This window comes from Suncus etruscus, chromosome 6 (assembly GCF_024139225.1).
Source record: "Suncus etruscus isolate mSunEtr1 chromosome 6, mSunEtr1.pri.cur, whole genome shotgun sequence".
Classification (NCBI taxonomy): domain Eukaryota; kingdom Metazoa; phylum Chordata; class Mammalia; order Eulipotyphla; family Soricidae; genus Suncus; species Suncus etruscus.
In genome coordinates, this window is record NC_064853.1 from 84,811,964 (window position 1) to 84,835,116 (window position 23,153).

Below are 23,153 nucleotides of genomic sequence, written 5' to 3' on the forward strand. Positions count from 1 at the left end.
CACACACTAATTATTCTCAAAGATAACTCTTACCAGGGCCTGGTGGACAGTATGTGGATCAAGGATTGAACCTAGGTCAGCCATGTGCAAGTTTAGCACCTTATCTCTTCTGAACTTATGAATACATTATAAAAGTTTGCTCAGTCTGCAAGAATATGTTGTAGAGGTGATACAGAGATAGATACGCCCACTGTGAATTAATACAAAAAATTAAAAATTCAGCGTAAGCAAAATAAAATAAAATTTAGAACACATGCTAGCAGAGCAATACTAAAGCCCAACACAAAGAGCTTTCAAATGCAAGTCTTTCAAAAGAGGTAGAAATCAAAAGCCTTATTTCACAGACATCATATGACCTGAGGGCTCAATTAGGCAAATGTAGGGTCCTAGATGATAGAATCTTTGTGTTGTGTCCAAGTATGTATTATTTGCATACGATCCTTTCCAAATTGTTGACTTCAAGTTGCATCATTTTCTCCAGGGACATAGCTCTTAAAGTACCTATTATCATTATGGTAAGAAAAGTGAAACCCCCTTAAATAAGACTTGGCAATGCTAGAAGTCACAAATTAAAACCTCTGGGGTAAATTAGTCTACAGCAGTTGACACATTTGGCAGCTGTCACTCTTTGCAGTAACATCATTAGTATCAGAGTGGATTTTCTTGCATTGATGGATTCTTGAGAATTGCATGAAAGATTTGCATACAAAACTCCAAATTTCCAGAGATTAAAAACTAAAGGTTAAGTAAATAGCTTTGGGCTCCTCCCCAAATGTCCAAGCTTCCCCTTTATTCCTGAAAAATATTGCTTGTTCTGTCCCTCGTATCCCCCCTTCCAGTGTATAACCTCCAGTTCCCATCACATGACCTCTACTTGCCTCCAGTGTTTAATGACCAGGTCCTGTCTACATGTCACTCTTTATTTAGTGGAATTATTCTTGGTCTGAACTTGTGTCCCTGTGTCTTTTCCTGACTGTACTTCAATGGTTCCTTAATTTATTGTCCTGGCTTTCCTGTGGCTTCACTTGGCTGCCACAGGCTTATGAGCTAGATCTCTGTGCTCTATATCTGACCCTAGGTCTCTCAACTATACCCAGGAAGTTGTTATCATACTGTCCTTGTGTTGCTAGTCTCTGGCCATGGTGCACTAAGAGTCCTGTTCTCCATATCTGTCCCTGCCTGGGCATGAGCACTTTCTGAAACTGAACATTGCCAGACATCTGTTATTGGCCTGTATTCTGTCCAGTTGTGCCATGAGGCCTGACTATTTTCAGATATCTATCTGGACCTTTTAGCTCTACATGATTCTGCAATTTGTCTGTGCAAAATTAAAGAGGAGAGAAGGCAAGGAGTTGAGCCTCATATTGATTGGCTGCCATCTTCCACCTCATCTATTCCTTTATTTGTATTGACTAGCTACCTATTTTTTTGGCTACCTGTTTCATGGGCAAGTTTTAAAGTGACCATCTAAATTCACTTGATGCTCCACATTTCCACTCAAGCCTTTTCAAAGTGATTTGGTACACCTTGGTGTACTGCTGTGACCAATTTCTCTGAGTGTTGGTAGTCAGAAAGATTAAGCTACCTAGGATGCAGAGACATTCCTGACTGTGCTTATCAAAATCTATTACCCAATTGTTTCAGGCACTCTCTGCTTGAAGGCTAAGGGCCAAGAACTGATGTAAAAAAAGGGGGGGGGGGCGGGCGGAGCAGTGGTGCAAGAGGTAGGGCGTTTGCCTTGCTCCTGCTAACCTAGGACAGACCTCAGTTAGATCTCCTAGTGTCCCATATGACTCCTAAGTCAGGAGCGATTTCTTTGCGCATAGCTAGAAGTAACCACTGAGTGTCACTGGGTGTGGCCAAAAAAAGTTACTCATCTATTTGAAAACATTGCCTACTTAATATAAGAAAACATAAACAATACATATACTACCTGTATGGTCACAGAATTGGTTTTTATAAAAAGAGGAAAGCACATATTTAGGAGTGGAAGGTTGCAGAATTCCAGTATGTTCACTTCCCTTCAGACTGGTTCCTTGAGGCCCATGTTATCTCACCTATAAAAAGTACAGACAAAGGTTCTTGTTGGGACCTGAATTCTAAATAAGGAGGGACACCATTTTGTAAAGGCCACATGGAAGGCTTCTTCTCAGGTTCTGAGCAGGGAGAGCCTCCATTTTGTAAAAACTACAGTACATGGTGTCGGCCTTCACAAGCCTATTTCCATAGACATCTGGCCAGACCAGGTAGTCTTTCAGGGAGGGACAAGGGAACAGTAGGAAGGTAACCCTAGACAATAGTCAATCATTTAAAGATCATCAGAAATCTAGAAACTCCATACATCCCTTCCCTATATAATCTTCTTCATGACCTTGAGTGGGGTTCATCTCCCTTAGGAGATGGCTCTACCTGGCAAGTGTTGTGGTCTTTTTGGTAGATGTATTAAAGTATTCAGCTTTATTCCAGTTATGTGTTCTCATCCTTTAACTCCAACCCAAACAGTTCTGTTAAGTGTTTGACTTTGGAGGGGAAGGATATTTGTTCTTGACCAAAAATGTTCTCTGTTTTTAGTTTGTATCTTTTGTTTTGGGGATCACAGTGATAGTACTGAGGGTATTTTTTCTTTGTTTTGAGTATGATTTTTGTTTTTATATTTAATTTTTATTGCTTTTGTAAATGAGTATGATTTTTAGATTCAGAATTTTCTAAATCTGTGTGTAGTAAATGAAGCAAGAAGGTAGGCAGAGAACCAGAGTGATAGGACAGTGGTAGGGTGTTTGCCTTGCATGCAGCCAACCTGGGACCCCAGTTCAATTCCTGGCAACCCATATGGTCCCTGAGCCTGCCAGGAACGATTTCTGAGAGCAGAGTCAGATGTGAGCCCTGAACACAGATGGCGGTGGCCCCAAAACAAAACAAAACAAAACAAAATGTGTGCGCACACACACACACACACACACACACACACACACACACACACACACACAAAAGAAGGCAAGAGGCAAATAGGGGAGGGTCTTCCCACCACCACTGGAATGGTGGAATTCTTATAATTCTTAATAACCAAGGAATTCTTAATAATAAAATAATAAAAGTTCTTGGAGCACAATTGTGCCCTATTGGCCAGTTTAGGTTTTTTGATTCTATTGTCTTTGATGTTGGCTTGGATATTTAGTTCTGTTCTTTTTCTCCACCAATGCATCTAAGACTACTTGGCCCCTGGCCCCCATCCTTTTATTTTTTTTCTTTAACTTAATTGTATTAAAAATAATGCAGAAATATGTGTATAACAAAGTAATCAGTGTCTCAAGGTTCTATAAAAAAGGCAGGTGCCCCTTTTTAAAAAATAAAAATGAGAAATAATTTAAAAAAGAGAAAAAATAAAAAAGGTGTGTTTGTGTGTGATAGTTTTTTTGTTTGTTTTGTTTTGTTGTTTAGTTTTACGTAGGGGCAGCAAAAGTTAGGAAAAATAGAAAGGACAAACCTTTGGTCTAAAAACAGAGAGACCTTATCCATGAAGCATCCTGCCACGGGCCATAAGACCAACTACAGGTTCCAGACATACTAAGTTGTCTAACCCCCGAAGTCTTCCTTTGTCTCAGTAAAAGTTCTTCTCAATCAGAGTTGTTAACAGTCAGGTTTCTGTAATTAGAGGTTTTAGTTTTGTGTAACTGCTCTTTAAGTAGTTAATTTAGGGTCGGATTGCTTAGTGCAAATAATGTGTTCTTGTATGTCCATGAAGGTTTTTCTTCTTTTACTGCTTTAAAGAGTTCATCTCTCTCTCTTTCTCTCTCTCTCTTTCTCTCTCTTTTTCTCTCTCTCTTTCTCTCTCTCTTTTTAACTTTTGGATTTCTAATTGTCTTGATGTTGTTCTGTTACTGTCTATTTTGTTTGGCACTCTGTCTCTTGGATTTTTAGAAAAGCCTCTTTCCCGAGGGTGGGAAAGTTCTCTGCTATTATCTCCTCACTACTTGTTTGTCCCCGTCCCTCATCCCATTTTTGTACACATCTGTATTCCTATAATTTGGAGATTATTTTTTCTTTGTTCATTAGATACCTTATATTTCCTTTCAATGTTTTGTCTTTTATTTTTTTTACTTCTTTATCTCATTTGGCTTGTAATTGTCTTCAAGTTTTCTATGTGATTCTCTGTGTAATTCTAGTGTTATGGTTTGCTAAAATGTTTTTTGTTTTCTTTTTAGTTTCTTCAGTTCCGTATGTATGGATTCTCTCATCTTCTGAGAAAGTTGGTTCAGTTGTTCATCTATAACTTGCTTAATTTCACAGGCTAGTGACTTCTTGGGCATTTGGTTGCGCTTGAAAATTTGCCAGGATTTCTCTCCATATTCCCAACTATAGGTGTCTTCCTCTGCTTCCTCATTGGTTTTTGCATTTAGTGGTTTGGAGTGCTAGAGTATCAGGGTAGTTAAGATGGTAATCTATTGAACTGATTGTATGAAAGTTGGCTCAAAGTATATTTTCTTGTTGTTGTTGTTGTTTTTGGTTTTTGGGTCACATCTGCCAGCGCTCAGGAGTTACTCCTAGCTCTATGCCCAGAAATCGCTCCTGGCAGGCTCAGGGGACCATATAGAATGCCGGGATTCAAACCACCGACCTTCTGCATGCAAGGCAAACGCCTTATTCCATGCTATCTCTCCGGTCCCTGAAGTATATTTTCTTTAGAGGTTATTTTTTCTAACCAAGCAAGGTTATCTAAGTATGATAAAAATATTGTTTTGCTGGTTTTTAGCTGTGTACTTTCTAAGAGAAAGAAGTCTTCAATCTGCCAGAAACTATATGAAATAAATTAAATGATTTTATTTAGCATGTCTCACCATTTGGGAAAAGGAGAGTTGGTGGGAAGGAAAGGCGGGAGGTTCCTTGTTCCCACCCAGACACAGACCTGAGTGGCCGGTTGTCAGACTATCAGGGCATGTGCTGAACACAGAAGAAGGCTGAGTACTCGCCGGGGTCTCAAACTCGCGGCCTGTGGGCCTCAAACGGCCCTCCATACAACATTTTGTTAGAGGCATCTTTTTTGTTTTGTTTTTTTGTTTTGTTTTAGTTGTTTGGGTCACATACACAACCCCCAATGTTCAAGGCTTACTACTGACTTTGCCCTCAAGGATCACCCCGACTTAGCCTCCTGCGGCCCCCAAGTAAATTGAGTTTGAGACCTTCAGTGAAGGGTCCTGTTCTTGTTTGGTGGAGGGGGGGTTAGAATGGGAGGTTCCCTATTCCCAGCCAAACACAGATTGGCCTCAGAGGGCAGATGAGGACTGGCCTAGAAGTATACTATTTTAATGAAAGTGTTGAATCTTACATTGTTCCAACACCACACTCAACCCCAGTGTGTCTGCTAAAGAATCAGCTTCCTGACTTTTCTGTTTGTTTTTGTTTTGTTTTGCACTACACTCAGCTGTGTGTAGAACTTACTCCTGGATCTCTTCTGGACAGCTCAGGGAACTATATAGAGACTGGGTATCAAACCTAAATTTGCTGCTTGCAAGTCAAAACTCCCTGCCAACACTCACTTTCCAGCCCTAGCTTTCTATATATTTAAGTAATAAGTGGATGTTACAGAAACATTAAGTTTAGGATGAAATTATTAAATGTGTATAGTTCTTATTCTTGGGATCCAGATACCAATACCCAATTTGTCTTTACAGCAATTATTTCTTTGGTGTCTCTGTTCTGTTTCTATATGTTTTCCTTATTCCAGTAAGATGGGTTTTGTATCATGTAAGTTACATTTTTATGTTCCCCTAGATCATTACTGATATTTATAAGACTCTCATTGTCCTCCACTAATAACTTAATTAGTTTTGAATTTTAATTCTCAATACTTTGACCCATAGATAATTGACTTCTACAAAGATTAACATCTTTCAATAATCTAAGCTTCTAGGACTCACAGCTTAATTGTATTAACTTGCATCAATTTACTTTTTGCATTGTATTTGTAGAGGTATTTCTGGGAAAGGAATGCCATTTGGTCCAAGTCTCACACTAACAAGGACTTGATTTTATTTTTAATACAAATCTCCTAATTTTATCTATTGTGAAAACAAATCCATTGTGTTTTGCCTTTTTATATTAATAAATATTTATACTGAATGCAAATACAACATTTTATAGCTTTAATATCTGTTTTATTTTTTGATTCTACAAATAATTTCTAATAATTAAGCAATAATAGCTTTTTCTCTATACACATAACATATCTCTTCAACATGATATTTAGTACCTGAAAGTGAGAAAGTGAAATCTCAGGTATTCAGTTTGATAACCACTAATTTTTTAGACTCCATTTTCTCTTCCCTGTTTCCATATACAGTGTACCTAAATTTAGATGGTGTATTGCCTTGGTTTAAGAATACAAAGCAAATATGAAAAATAAAAAATGGAAGTTAACTAAAGTGAGTTGTTAGAGGGAAGTCTTTGACACATTCATGGTGGTAGAAATGTAATGATTTTTACACTATAAAAAACATACATATTAGTGTTATATTTGGGAAGTAATGGGACTGGGAGAGGTATCAGGTAATCTAATTAAACTATCTTAAATCTCACCTGATGTGAAAACCATCAAGCAGCAGAAATAGTTCAGGGTAGAAATAAATTAGGTGTAAAGAGGGCACTAATCAGGAAACCCTCTACGTGTGCTCAGGTGGACAGTAGGAAAAGCAATAGTTATCACACTCAAATACAGCTAATGAGCAAAGGAAAAACAACAAGGTCAAAGAGTCCTACAGTTTGAGATAAATCTCAGAGTTTTAGAAATAGACCAGCAGGCTATTAAGAAAACCAGAAAGTATGAAATTTAACCAACATAAATATTAAGAAATAGAACTAGCTTGGAATGGGCGTGAGGCCTATATATCATATATATACTTGAAACACCATAGAAAGAAGATATTGCCAACAAATGAAGAATATCTTCCTAAGCTATCAAATAAAGAAAAAAATAACTCCCTACACATCTAGAAATTCCGTGCAAATTTTAAACAAACTTTAGAAAGGACCCACTTAGGAGCTAGCTGAAATGTTCATTATCTTTAGCATTTTGTGACCAAGTTGCCTCAGTAACAGTAAAATATTTTGAGAAAAAATAAATTATTTTGAAAGATAAATAGAGAACATTTATGAGAAATCAACAGTAAAATATTTTGAGAAAAAAATAAGTTATTTTGAAAAATAAATAGAGAACATTTATGAGAAATCAGACACCAACTTTAAGTTCTGCTACTCTTGTCCCAAGAATTCTAAATTTCTACAGCAAAGACTGTGAGATGTTTGAAATATTGTCTCCCAAGGAAGTGTACTGGAAATTAATGCCCAAGATTTTTATAGTCTAACATGTATTACATTTCAGATTCATAGAAGAAAAGCAGATTTTCATTGAGGCATTTGGCTCATATAAACAGTTTAGGAACAGAGAGTTATTACTAAATTCTAACAATGTGGGAATCTTTCTAAACTCTACTATTCCAGATGCCAGAAACAAAAACAAAAAATTCTAACAATATCCATACTAGACTTTCAGTGAACTTTTTCTTCAGAGCTAAATACAAAGTGACCGGGGCTGGAGAGGTAGCATGGAGGTAAGGCATTTGCCTTTCATGCAGGAGGTCATTGGTTCGAATCCCAGTGTCCCATATGGTCCCCCGTGCCTGCCAGGAGCAATTTCTGAGCATGAAGCCAGGAGTAACCCCTGAGCACTGCCGGGTGTGACCCAAAAAAACTACAAAAAAAATACAAAGTGACCTTGTTTTTATATTGTTATTTATGATATTATTCACAATTTTTGATAGATTATAGTACAGATTTTTATACTAATAAACTATAACTATGCTATTAAATTTTAAATAATTTTATTTTAGTGATACTTTTGTTTGACCTGAATAAAACTTGTCAAGTAAGTGAATGAATAAATATGCAAGAAATAAATTGAATTAAAGTTAAATGTTAATATTCATATTTAAAATTTGTCAAATTTTTCTTTATTTTTAAAATTTATTTATTATTGAATCACCTTGAATTAGAAAGCTACACAGATAATTGTGATAGAGTTTCAGGTGTATAACATTCCAACAAAATCTTTTCACCAATGTCTGCTACACTCTACCAATGACCTTATTTTCCCTCTGGTCATTCAGGCTTTCTCTGAGGCAGGAACATTTCCCTTTAACAATTATCCTAGTGTATCCTTCCCTAAATTATGCCCACCCTGCCCAGTGGCAATATTCAAACTGAAACGAATTCCCCACTCTTCTTTTATATTGCTTTTGGGTATTTGATATTAACCAGTGGATTTTCTTTATTATCCTTCATATGGGAGAAATCATTCTCCATCATTCTTTTCCCTCTGATTTTCCCTCATACAGTACTCCCTAGGTCACTCATGTGTCACTAAAAAAATTCATTTTTGAATATTAATGGAAGAGTTGTTTTTGAAAAAAAATATACTATATGGTTAGTCTATATAGTTATATATAGAATTCTATATAATTTGTTTTATATGGTTATAACTAAAATGTATATAAAGATGCCAGAGTGATAATACAGTGGATAGAGTGTAATCCATGCAAGTAAGCAATCTGGATTTGATCATGCATCCCACATGCACCCCTTTGCACCTCCAAAAATGATTCCTGAGTGCAAAGCCAGGAGTAATTTCCAGGCCTACTTGGTGTGGTCCAAATCTCAAAATAAAAATAAAATAAAATGTAAATTTAAAAGTTTTAAACAGGGCCAGAGAGATAGCACAGCAGTGAGGCATTTGCCTTGCATACTGCCGACCAGGGAGGGACCCGGTTTAATTCTCAGCATCCCATATAGTCCCCCAGCCTGCCAGGAGTGATATCTGAGTGCAGAACCAGGAGTAACCCTTGAGCACTGCTGGATGTGGCCCAACAATCAATCAATCAATCAAGTTAAAAGAAGTTTTAAACTATTAATTGGGTATAAGAAAATTGAACATAAGAATTGTCTTCACACAGAATTGTTTCTTTTTTTGCAGTCAAAATAGTATTTTTAATAATTTAACTGAAAGTATGGAAAAATCAATAAAAATACATGTTTTTGATAAAATTAAAATGAGCAAACTAGGTATGAGAAAATGTGATAACTAAGTAGACCGATGATCATTAGCACATGGTGAAACTGTATGACCCAAAAGGACAACATATTCTAAGGGTACATGATTCCTAGGCTGTCCAAGAATTCTTTTTTTTTTAATATGGAACGCTTCATAAATGTGCGTGTCATACTCGCGCAGGAGCCATGCTAATCTCTGTATCGTTCTAATTTTAGTATATGTGCTGCCGAAGCAAGCACCAAGAATTCTTTCTTAAGTAGCATAAAACAGATCAATTTAAAACAGACAATAAATGTAAGAATGGATGTTTCAGTTTGTGTTGGTTGGTGATTATTTACAGCACTCAAAACTTATCCTGATGTCTATAGTCTATGACAACTTGTATATTTTCTCATTGGTGAGCGATTGCAGACAGAAGAGGGAATTTAAGGAGTAAGCTAAATCCCTTGCTGAAGATTTTCTTATCATTCGGTGTAAAGAAAGCAATGGCTGAGTGCAATGTTTTAGCTGATAGGAAAGTTGCCTTTTAGTGGACAGTCCCTGATTTGACCCCTGGAAACCTCTAAGATCCCCTGAGCCTGTTAAAAGTAATTTCTGAATGCAGAGCCAGGAATAAGCCCTGAGCACAGCTAGGTGTGATACAAAAAAAAAAGTAAGAGTAAAGAAAGTAATTTAAAATACACACATATATACATATATATGTACAATATATTATATCTAGAGAGCAAACAATCACCTTGTATTTTAAAATTTAATATAATTAAAGAATGACACAATTGAGTGTAATTTGTTTTTGAAAAGTTATTAGTTATAAATTATTGTGAAGCTATAGATTTATTGGTTAATCATAGATTTATCTATAAGATATTATCATTTAATATCTCAGAGTTGTACTTAAAACTTATGAGTGACTTAGCTGGAGATCCCTCATGAATTTGAAGTTCAGATATCGGCAGTCTAGACTACAGTCATGAAAGCTTGAGTGAGATTGGACCTTTCACTTTTAGAATGGCTTATAATTATGGTTATTAACCAGAAGTCTCCTTTTCTTGTTGCAAATAGGAAACATCAATTCTTTACTATGTGAGGCTCTCTAAAGCCTTTATTGCACATACTTAAGACTATAGCAGTAAGATTTGCCAGGAAGGATCAATCAAGCGAGCACAGAGAAATTTTAGGTGTTAGGACATAAAGAAGTTTCACACTGCCACTTGTGCTCTTAAAATTGAATGAATTCAATACATTTTCAGGGGAAACTTAGAGGTTCTTGCACTAATTTACAAATTGCTATCTCTAGCTCCATGATACTACATGGTACATAGATAGTTCAATATTAAACATAAAATAAAACATCACAAATAAACAAAACACTAATCCAATTTTCTGCCAATTCTGAATTTCTTGATTATTTTAATTATCTTCTTTTTTACTTTTCTTGGTGGTATGGAGCAACATTGATTGTGCTCAGGGTATACTTTGTGTTTGGGGAGCATTGTTGGCTCTGCTCAGAAGACTATTAGATTAGGTTATGCCAGGTCAATTGAATACAAGACAAGTGATGCCTTACCTGTGGTATATCTTGCCCCTAAAATATCTTAAAACTTGAGAAATTCATATGTTTTCCAAAGAGAATGAGTGAAATTAATTTAAGTATTTATATAAAATGTATATCAAATATTAAAAATAGACTCTTTAGGTACTATTTAAACATTTAATAACATTAATAACATCCTCATTCAAGACAAGCCAAATATCTATAAAACTTGTGATACTAATCTAAAAAAATACTGTATTAATGACTTGTTTTCCAAATTCTTGATTCAATGTTTCTAAAGTTGAAACTCATAATAGGTAGCAAAACTGGCCAATACATTTAAAAATAATCTGATGGGGGTAAGAGCAATAATAGTGTACTAAAAAATAAATTTTCCTTGCAGAGCATCACCTAAATTTAATCCCTGGTATCCCATAGGGTCCCTGAGTAAAGCCAGGTGTTATTCTTGAGCATAGAGCAAGGAGTAAGCCCTGAGCACTGCTAGATTAGGCTCCAAAACAAATCATTATCATCACCATTATCATCATTCTCACCATCATAACCATCATCTAATGAAGAAAAAAAGAATCAAAACTAGTCCTTAGGACAAAAGTATTGCTCTCGTAGTTTGTTAAATAGGTTTGCATGATGGATAAGGAAACCTTACCCTTATATGCAGTGGACCTGGGTTTGATCCCTGATACCTCATATGGTCTTCAAAGCCCTTGCAGCAGTGATCCCAGAGTACAGAACAAAGAGTAAGCCCTGTACATTGCTGGACTTAGACCCCCAAAACAAACAATGGCTTAATTATACTTCGCCAGGAGTCAGAAAAGGAAAGTCAAAAAGTTTAACTTAGTGATATGTTTTCTTTGGAGAAGAGTGGAAACCAGATTATTAACTAAAAACTAAATAATTAGGTGCAGGAGAGACAGCACAGCGGTAGGGCATTTGCCTTGCACAAGGCCAACCCAGGAGTTGGGGGTTCTACTTTCTGTATCCCATATGGTCACGAGACTGCCAGGGGCGATTTTGAGCTCAGCGGAGCCAGGAATAGTAATCCCTGAGCATCACAGGGTGTGACCCAAAAACAAAACAAAAAAATGTGTTTAATCTCAAATTAAGGTATCCTGAGCTCAGCTATTAACAACAATCAACAATGCCTTGCCAAATATGTAGAAGTACAGAACTAAGCAGTTCCAAATTTCCATAGGAAAGGAAAATTTACGGACTTTCTGACTACTGTATTTTCCGGCATGTAAGGTGACTTTTGAAACAAAAAAAAATAAGTCAACCGAATATCAGGGGTCGTCTTATACACTGAGTATATCCCGAAAAATGTTTCAATATGCCGCTAAACGAAAATTGTCTGACTATTGCCACAAAACTAATTTTCCAACTCGATCCTCCACCAATCACTGCAAGGCTCCTCAGACCACCTCTCTAACTCAGCCAATCCAAGCAGGCTTTTTATGCATGCAAATTATACAGTGTTCTGTACCCGAATATACACTGTAAAATGCCTACTCAGATTGGCCAGAGTCAGAGAGGACGTCTATTACAGTATAACCTTTGGACCTTTGCTTGTTGTGATTGGCTCACTGTGGAAGATACAATTGCAGCACAGGAACATTCTGTCTTATACAGCAAATATAGGCCTAAACTTATGTTTTAACTGTAAAATTAGGGGGTCGTCTTGCCCGGTCGTCTTACACGCTGAAAAAATACGGTAACTTCAAAGCCGGGTTCTGACCTCATTTTGCATTGCTTAAATTCCAAATTTTAAAAATGATGTGGGATAGGGTGATGAAAGATGCTGTACTTTCAGAATCAAATACTAGACCGTTTTAAGCATTAGCGATACAGCAACCATAAGAATGAATATAATGTAAAATTATGAAGAATGCAATTATAGCCTTATAAAATTTGTCAGGTACTGTGATTAACATTCTATTAAAGGCTGAAAATGTTTTTCAAAACAAATAAGATTTACAAAAAAGTGTGAGGAAAGCAGGTTTTTGGAGAATGCAGCTGACTTTGTTTTCTTGTGCTAATCATGTATTGTATTTTAGATGAGGAGGATGTTTGTACTTTAGAGGAGGAGGATAAAATCTAACATCTGTTTTCTTATTTGTTTATACTTAAAGATCTGCAGGAGGCCTGCCATGAGCAGCTCAAGCATTGTAGTCAGTTACAATTTAGGACTCAAGTGAATGTGAAAAGGAGAAATTACAATTAAGAGAATAACTTCAAGTCACTAAGAAGTCTATTTCTAATGACTATATAACTGATATAATCTCTAAATTTTTATTATTCCAGGTTATTGCGCAAGATCTGCAACATTAAACAAATTCACATCTGAATAAAAGTGCTGAATCAGTGTTGCTCTTTTAATAACAAATCTACTGAATTGAACCAATACCACAAAGCAGGTTAGTTTTTAAGGAAAATAATAAATATTTATCTTGGATTGAATTTTTGTATACAAGCTCATTAAAAGATTTAGGTCATAACCTGATATTTCATTCCACACAATTTAAAAATACAATATATATGTATACTTGAGATATTCAGCCAAACAAAATGTTTCATTTTGTATTATCTTGATATTTTCTTTCATCCTCTATTTTGGATTCAGGTCAATTGAACAAGTACTGGCTAATTGAATTACTAAAGCTTGATAAACTTCAGTTTTATAAATAAAAATATAGGAATAGAAATGGAAGGGAAATGTGCTCATTTAAGTCTGTATTTAATTGTATTTTTGTTTAAAACACTTAATATTAGTCTTTTAAAATCTGCATTACTTTCTCTATAACCAGAGTAGAAATAGGAAAAGCAGATAACTTATGTAATTAAATTATGAACTGAGAATATATTATAATTAAAATTGAGCATATTTATTTTTAAGAATAGGCAATAAGTATTTAACTTCCAATAGTTAAAAAAGTTGATAACAGGGGCCAGAGCAATAGCACAGTGGTAGGGCATTTGCCTTGCATGTGGCTAACACAGGACTGACCAGAGTTCAAATCCCGGCATTCCACATGGTCCCTCGAGCCTGCCAGGAGTGATATGTGAGCACAGAGCCAGGAGTTGCCCCTGAGTGCCACCGGGTGTGACCCAAAAACAAATAAACAAACAAAATGTTGATTATATGTAGATGCATCTATGAGACTATACATAGAAAAAATATCCAATAATGCCATCATACTAACTTTATTTATTTATTTATTTATTTATTTTGGTTTTTGAGTCATACCTGGTGGCATTCAAGGGTTACTCCTGGCAGACTCAGAGAATAGTTTTACTGCTGTGCTATCACTCCAGATTCCATCATACTAACTCTTATCAAACTTACAAATAACGTGGTCAATATCCAGCATTACTGAATTGTTTATATTTCAATAATTCAATTCATTTATGTGTAATGTATAAGGCTTTTATGTTGTTCCCAGACTATAATGTATATTTATTTATATTCTAAATGTATTTAGAAATAATTTGAGTTCTAAGTTCTATAACTAATAAAATTAGTTATTTTAGATAAGAATACTTGGTTGCTAGCTTTTTATTGGTTTTGTTGTTTGGTTTGTTTTTGGCTGTTTTGTTTTGTCATGGGCCACACCTGGCTGTGCTCAAGGTTTACCCCTGGCTCTATGCTTTGAGATATCTCCTGGTAGGCTAGGGCAGGGCACCATATAGAATGCCAAGGATCAAATATGGGTTGACTATGCAAGGCAAGCCACTCTACCTCCTACAGGAGCTATTGTTCTGGCCCCAGATAAGAACCCTTAGTAAAGTGTAATTCGAGTCATGAAAATTTCTGAGTTAATTACAAAATAGTTTGTGCAGAAAATCAATATATAAGAAGGAGTTGACAAAATGTAACTAAATTTTATCACTTTCCAATGTGTATAATGCCACTTTTCATTTAGTTCAACTCTTTAGATAATTATGCCTATAGAGCTCCAATGAAAATAATTATATGATTTTAAATTTCTTCCTTCAGAGTTGAATCAAATAATTCATGAAACACACACACCACATAGTCAACGCTGCAAATAATAGAATACTATTAATAGGTAACTATTGAGTATTAAATAAATAAACATTTGTTATTTTTCTTTTCTCCAAAATATTCTATTACCTATTAAGTACTTTATAAATGATTTTAACTTTATATGGGTGTCATTAATTCATTATATTCAGTAGAGAAAGCTTATAACAACATAAAAATTTTATGAAGCAAAAATAAGAACATAGATATATTGAACTAGTAAACTCTTAATTATGTTACGTCCTTATTCAACATAGTGTTTAAAAACACTGAAATAAACAGAAACTGTCTTTTTTTCTCTGTAGCATTGTAAAATTTCTAGGTTTCATCACTATCCAGTACCCTTGTACCAAGATTGTTAAATATATAACTTAAATAGTAATTTATTAAAATATGTTCTGTTGCCTCACTTGAAGTTAAGTTTTATTATATGATTAAGCCTATCAATAAAAAATGAATATAGTTTTTTTTTATTTTTAGACAAAGGACATGTCTTTCATACAACTTATTTCTAGTTGAGAGTTGTACTTTGATCATCTTTAGATATGAAGGTGAACTTTCTATATAACAAAGTAAAATATTCAGAAACAACAGAAAATCAACTAGCAACAAATGGCTTAGCAGACCTTCTGACAACGATTTAGTTACTTCATTGTGAGATACATTCATTTATTTTGACAGATTTTCCTATTGCTATAGTTAAAAATACTTTTATTACCACTTACCTGTAAATAGGCAATGTAAAATTATATTATTTCATGCCTGCCAAGAGGGTAGGTTCAGGAATGGTTGGGAATCCAGGGACAATAGTAGAGGAAAGTTTACATTAGTGGTAATATTGACTTTGAAACAAATATATTATGAACAACTGTTTAATACATGGTCTTTAAATAAAGCAACTTATTAAAAAATAAGTGATTAGACAAAGACATACCAAAAACTTAAAATTCTTTGTTCCCTGATAATGTAGGCTTTTCATAGGACTACTACTATAAGAAATTGAGGGGAAAAAATGGGTTTGGTTGGCTTGGTTTGCTTTACTTTGCATGCTTGCATCTTTACTTTAGCAACTTATCTTCCATTCAAGCTACCTGGTAGGCCTCCCTGTTTAGGTCTGTTTTTATTCACTAAATAAGGGTATTATATTAAAAAGTCTGGCTTACTTTGTCCTCATCTATATTGAATTGGAAAGATGCAAAGTTTAGAATGGCTTCTATGTCATTCCAGATAATACACAAATTAGACTAGATCATCTTTAAAGTCTCATCCAAATACAATATTCTGTAAAAGTAGCTAATTTATTCTATGATAAGTTGTTAAGGATCTGAAAATTAAAACCTGAAAGAGGTTCATATTAATGGAGCATTTTCTATACAAATATGATGGAAAGCAAATAAAACAGTTTTAAATCCCATGTAGATAAATATTTGTGGGGTGTTGACAGACTGCATTCCATTTAAATTCTTTTATAAAATTGAACAGAAAGAACAAGCTCAGAGATTCCACAAGGAGACAGATTTCAAATTACTAATCACCACCCTTCTCCCTAGTGCTATAGGAAATTGAACATGTGGTATTATGTGAAACTGTGAAAGAAAAGTAGAAATAGGAGTAGTTGTTTTAGATCAAGTAAAACTTCCAGATTGAGAAAATGTGGGTTTGTTTGGAAGAACAAAGTGGATTAGAATTGAAGTTATTATTCTTTCAGGATAGACAACCCATACAGGTACATCAGTCATGATGTGTACTGGCAATGTGACTTTGGGCAAATTACTTGCTCTTCTCAATCAGTTGTGCTTTGAGAATTGTAGAATACAAACACCAATACAATAAGTTGGATTCAGGTTTGTTATTGTGTCTTTGATAAAAGGCACAAATATGGAAAATTAGTTCATGATTAGAACAACTATTCATAATTGTAAATTCAAAGTCACTATGGAATAAAGAAGAATTTGTGGAGAAAATAGTTACAGCTTGCTCTAAGAATGATAATCAACGGAGGCTAACTATGTTGACTATTATTCAGTGTATTTTGTGCACTTAGTTTACAACAGCTCTGAGAGTATGTTTGCTTGTTATCTTTATTTTATAGTAACAAACAAAAAATAGAAAGCTCAAGTAACTTGCCCAATGTTAAAGAAATTATGTGAGATTATTTGTATAGGGCTTTGCAAACTGAAATTGGGGTCTAATAACCAAATTTAAAGTACTACCAGTTATTTTGAAAGCTAATTAATAAGTTAAAAGGCTCTCAGTTTAAGTGGAAAGTAAAACAAATAAATCAAAGAAAAAAACAAGCCTATCTTATGTATGAAACAGAAAATGTCTTATAGCAATAACTATAATTATGGTATATATTAAGTCTTTTGAATATACATATAGCAAGTGGTATATTAATATTAATAAATAGCATTTTTATAGATGCCCTGTAACTTTATGGGAATACAGTTAAGTACTAAATTAAATTATGATTATTACAATTAACCAGTGTCTGTTTAGGCAATCACATTTATCTGTTTAACTTCTACTATAGTTGATATTAAGGAAATATTCTCTCTTTAAAACTTGAATTCTTTCTAAAAGTGTCAAGAATTCAGCTCTTTACATTTTAATAAAACATTAAATTAATTTTTCTTCTTTTTAACAAATGTTCAAAGAAATTCTACCATGAATAACATGAGCTGTAAAATGCAAGAATTTTTTGGATGGCAAACTGATAAGTGCAAAGAATTACACAAGTTTGATCTGAAATAACTCACATAATGAAGCGGAAGCAAAAGAACCTGCTTTACATTTAATTCAAGTTAATTTTGTACATCAAATACACTCTTAAGAGAAGGGAACTAACACCCTTGTCATTTTTGGCAATAGTTTTACAGCTGAATATTTAAACAGTGATTCTTGGCATCCATAAAAGAGTTTAAACATCAACACTCTTCTTAAGAAAGCTGAGCAAATGACAGTTGAGTGTGGCAATTCTGCTGACTACTCATGTAAGAAATATACGGAGCTGAAAGAGGTCTTTGTTCCTATGTCTTTTATGTGCTACATTAATAATTTAAAATTTGTCTCTTGTTTCAAATATTTCTCAAAGAAAAATATCGCTTAAAAGAGAAATGTAAATTGTAGTTTGGTGACTGGATTAAACATATAGTTACTACACAAGTAATTTTGCTGTGTATATGTACTGAAAGTCCCTGCATGTTCTATAAATATAAACAAGGCTACTCAATCATACTTCAAAGTGGAACTTGTTACATATTAACCAACCACCGTTAAAATAACAGAAAGTATTGCAGGTGTCAAAACTAACAATTCTCATATTTTTGCTGCATTAGTTTTCACAAATAGAAAACTGATACATCAACTTTTATGTGTCTGATAATTTAAATGAAGGAAAGATCTAATTCATGTTTATTTTTATTAGTACATTCAAGTTGGTGTTCAAGTCTTACAAGCATTCTGTTATTTATAAGTAAGACTTTATACCAATGACAGATTCATGCAGTTAGCTAATAAAATCCAGATCACAGAGCTTTAATTAAAAAGAGAACTATGATCCCTCCTAAGCAGTTTTTAATCCATTGTGTGAATTCTCTTTGCATTAATTAATATCAACATTTATAAAGCATAATATCCCATAACTTTACTTATTTTGGGGGCCTCATTTGGTGATACTCAGGGGTTACTTCTGGCTCTGTGCTAAAAAATCGCTCCTGGCAGTCACAGGGGAGCATATGGGATTCCAAGGATCCAAACTGCTTTGTTCCAGGTCTGCAGCATGCAAGGCAAACATCCTACTTCTGTGCTATCACTCTGGCCTCCATAACTTCACTTTTATAACCATACCATTCTAATTAATTTTCAGGATAGAGTTTCATGGGTTAATACCATAAGACTGGTCCCATATTCAGACAACATACCTGGCATGCTGGGGAAGTCATATATAGTACCAGATATCGAATTGGGCACTGCACATACAGTGCAAGTGCCTTATCCTTTATTCTCTCTCTCTCTTCTTTCTCTCTCTCTTCTCTCTCTTTCTCTCTCTCTCTCTCTCTCTCTCTCTCTCTCTCTCTCTCTCTCTCTCTCTCTCTCTCCTGGTAACAGTTCATTTTGAAAAGCTTTCTAACAAAGTGTTTTCAGAGGTCTGGAGAGATTAGTACACCAAGCATGGCTCTTGCTTTGCATGAAGCAGACCTGAGATTTGTGTACACCAAGATTAAATCCTGAGCACCATGGGGTGTGGCTACCCCCAAAATACTTTAATTAAATAATTTTTGTATTTCCTAAGTTTTTATAAGGAATATCACTAGGATTGTTCATTTCTTTTTTTTATTTTTCTATTTAGGATAAATAATAATTTTTTATTGTTTTTGGTGTTTTTTTTTGTTTGTTTTATTTTGTTTTATTTCACTAGGCGAGGCTCAAAGCTTACTCCCAGTACTGAGCTTGGAGATCAGTCCTGATAGGCTTAGGTTGCTGTACTATGTGGAGTACTGGCATCAAGTTTAGGTCCATCATAGAGAAGGCAAGAGCCCTACCCAACTGCTCTATTGTTCCACTCCAGAGAGAAAAGGGTTTTAACTTCCTATACTGTTTTACTTTTACTTGAAGTATCTAAATACAAAGACCTATAAAGACACAAAGATGTTAAGAGAGGTTATAGTTTGAGTTCAGAGAGAAAGTTTTTGGACTTATTGAGATTTATGAAATGCACATATAAATGCTGAATTTTCAAAACCAAGAGTAAGAGCTCAAAAATGTCTTTAGCACTCACAAAAGTTGTCAGTAAAATGTTTTACCATTTATATATAATTTCCCATTCATTTTTTCTATAGAAACTAAATTGTTTTGATTTGCATCTCCCTGATGATCAGTGATGAGGAGCATTTTTTCATGTGCCTTTTGGCCATTTCTATTTTTGAGATACCATCTCACACCACAGAGATTGGCACACATCACAAAGAATGAGAACAATCAGTGCAGGCGGGGATGTGGAGAGAAAGGAACTACTTTTTTTAATATAATTTTTATTTTGACCATAGTGGCTAACATATTGTTGATAATAATATTTTAGGTACATATTTACATAAAATCAGGGGGGATTCCCATCACCGATTTGTCCTCCCTACACCTTCATTTTCGTCCTACCTCCCATATCCTCCTCCCACTGCCCCGGGGCTGCTAGAATATGTGGTCCCCTCTGTACCAAGCTTACTACTTAGTAGTCTTGCACCTGTTTGGTCTTGGTGCCTCCCTTATTTCCCCCTTTAACTGGGAGGCAGGACTAGCTAGTTCAAGTTATGTGGTTTTGTTTGAAGAAGAGAAAAGTAATAAACTGGGGTAAAAGTCTAATGCACCGAAAATGGGCGGAATCCTTCTAGAGGCTCTCATCATCGGTTTGAGAGACGAAGGAGAAAAAGAAGGGGAAACACTCCACCAGTACAAAAAGAAGAGTCAAATATCCAGTGAGGCCTCCAACAATAACGATAAGCACCACCAAAAAAAACTATGGTCTTGAGATAGGAAAATTGGCAGAGAACATAAAGAAAGAAAAAAAGAGAAAGAAAATAAGTATAAATGGGGAGAACAACTTTAATAACCACACCAAAACAAAGAAATCGACAAAAAGTAGATAGGTAAATAAAAATAAAAACATAATAATAATAAATAAAGATTAAAAAATAATATATAAAAAATAAAAAATGTTTTGTGCTTTTTGCTTTTTTTTTTCCCTCCAGAACTGGCCCAGTATATATTAGGGTCATTCGAAAAGGAATTCACTTGGCCTAAGAGATATGGGGTTTCTCCACCCGTGGAGTATATTGTCATGGGATTAACTCTAGACTCTGTTCAGGTTCATTTACTCTCCCGGTGGTGCTTTTGTGGTGTTTAGAAGACTTCTGCTCCGTCCTGGGTGATAAAATCAGACCTCTGTATCTAGAGATCTCAGTATCTGCACAGGTCCAGGAGTGGGACTTATGATGAAGTCTTTCTTTGTGGTTCTATAAGTTCTGTTCCCTCAGTGTCATTATAATCCATCTTCTGTGGTTGGTGGTCTTGGTATTTGCACTGATCCTAGGATGCAAATAGTATAGCGTATGTCATTGTGCTTCCAGAAGACCCATTCCATTGTAATTGTCTCTGCCAGACCTTTGGAACTGGGGATCACGGTTGTTGTGCAGGTCATAGTTCAAACCCTAGACTAGGGCTTTTTTATTGGTCCCAAAATATATACAGTCTGGTCATGGTTCTAGCAGCCAGTCATCTGTAAATCGCGATCATGGCTTTTGGAACTACCAGGTGACAAGTCTTCTGATTTTGTCTTATTGTTAGCTGGTAAGGTAGGAGAACCTGCTCTTAGGTCAAGTTGTTCCCATTTCCTCGTTGTCAGGATATCATATTAGAGCTGGCATTTGTTGGTGGCCCTGCAGTATTAAGGCTGTCCTGGATGGGATTTATTTCCTGTAGCTGTTGTGAAGAACTGTGCCATTTCTATGCCTGGAATCCAGGGTTCAAGGCTGGACGGATGGTGTATAATCACCTGAGGTCTAAGTTGGGTTCGCGTGACATATTTTCAAGGTAGGAGATATCCCTGTATTGTAAACAAGTATGAGTTCCTATCCCTAGTAGATAAGAGCTCTTTTATATTTGTAAGATTTCCCCTTTTTTAATGTGCCTTTGCAGGGAGAAATGGTGCTACATTATATTGTTGGTGCATTTGGGGTTGGACAGAGAAGAAAACAGAAACAGGCCAGACACCCAAAAAAGATAAAAATAGGAATAAAAATATATGTGCTCACATATGTATATGTAGAACAAACATTTTTTTTTAAAAATGAATTAACAAAGTATTTAAAGGAACAAAGTGATGCAAAAGACTACCTTATTTTTGGGGAAAAGCAGGTAAAGTGGTGGTGTAATAAAGGTCTTATACTTATGTTGGAAGTACAGGTTTTCTTGTGGTTTTTCTTGTGGTTTTCTTGTGGGTTTTTCTTGTGGTGTGTGGGTTCCCAGGCACCTTTCCATCACACCCCCGGACCTTCTTGAGATTGGCAAAAGATTTGTGGCAGGGAGGTCTTGGAAGAGTACTTAGATTGGGGATACTTTTGGAGCTAAGTCCAGTTTTCAAGTAACAGTCCACGTTAGGGGAAGTTGGTAGGGAGGCCATGCAGCATGAGTTTGCAGGGGAGTTGGCTGCCTTTTCTTGCAGGGGACGAGGTGTGGGTTTGACTGGGTGTCCCTTTGCTTGGGTGTGGGTACTGATTCGTTGGGGTAGGAGGTCAGTCTTGATGCCTACTGAATTAAGGACTGAGGGTGAAGAGTTTTAATATGGTGGGAGGTCTGGATGGGATTGAGGGGTGAAGGGATAGTTGGATTTCCAAAGGGGGAAGTATATGGAAGGGGTAGGAAGGAAGAAAAGAGAAAATATATTAGAAAGAAAGGGAGAAGAGAAAAAAAAGAAAAGTAAAAAAGAAAGTAGTGAGAAGAGAGGAGAAAATAGCAAGGGAATGCTAGTTTGCTTGAATGTGTTCGATGAGTAGGGCCTGTAGTTTAAGTCTGTAGGTTACAGTTGCTGCTTTGGTGGTCTGACTGGTCACGTGCTTCAATTCCTAAAAGAAGATATAATCTGGAGATTAAGTGTATGTTAAAGAGTTTTCTTGGGACCATCTTGTAGTGCAAGCTGGGTATGGTATCTCGTGTGACTGAGCCCCGGGCTGCCATCTTAGTTTGTTCACCCTATGTATCCAAGAATGCCTGTGGACAGAAAAGCTGAGAGGTTATTTTAAATATAGTAAGATGAAGGCATTAAAACATAGTGCTATGGGATGTTTTTATTGGAGTCAGTGATTTCCCATGGCTTTACCTGTGATCCTTTATACAATCTCTAAGGGATTATTATGGGCCTTTGTTGTAGAAGGCTGATTACATACCTGTTCTCTCTATGCTGGTGTTTCTGGTGTTGCTGGTTTCTTTGTGGTATAATGTGTAGTCAAGAGTTTGTGTTGTTCCTTTTTCATGTATTTTGGGCACTGCTCCCGAGTATACATTGAGTATTACCATGTTTGGAGTTTCTACCCTGTTAACCCCTGTTATTTGATTGTTGAGTATTAGTTGTGTATAAGATGTATGTTCTAGGTGCTTCAGAATAGTGCTACCATTCTGTGTTTATCTTTTGTCTTCTGACTTACTTCGTTTAACATAACATGTTCTAGGTCCATCCATGTTGCTGCAAAGTTTGTGATTGTATCATTTCTGACTGCCATGTAGTATTCCATTGTGTATAGATACCACATCTTAATGATCCATTCATCTGTTTTTGGACATCGAGGTTGGTTCCAAGACTTGGCTATTATACTGAGTGCTGTGATAAATAGTGGAGTGCACACGTACTTTGGAATGAATGTCCTTCCAACTTGGGGGTATATGCCTAGGAGAGCAATTGCTGGGTCAAA

The 23,153-nt window shown here is 35.5% G+C and overlaps 1 non-coding gene across 1 annotated transcript; it reads right to left on the bottom strand.

The window, feature by feature from the left end:
* Positions 1-9,235: 9,235 nt before the first annotated feature.
* LOC126012327 (U6 spliceosomal RNA) lies at positions 9,236-9,339 on the bottom strand. Its single transcript, XR_007496842.1, has one exon. It is a non-coding gene; the product is annotated as a U6 spliceosomal RNA (small nuclear RNA).
* Positions 9,340-23,153: the final 13,814 nt, after the last annotated feature.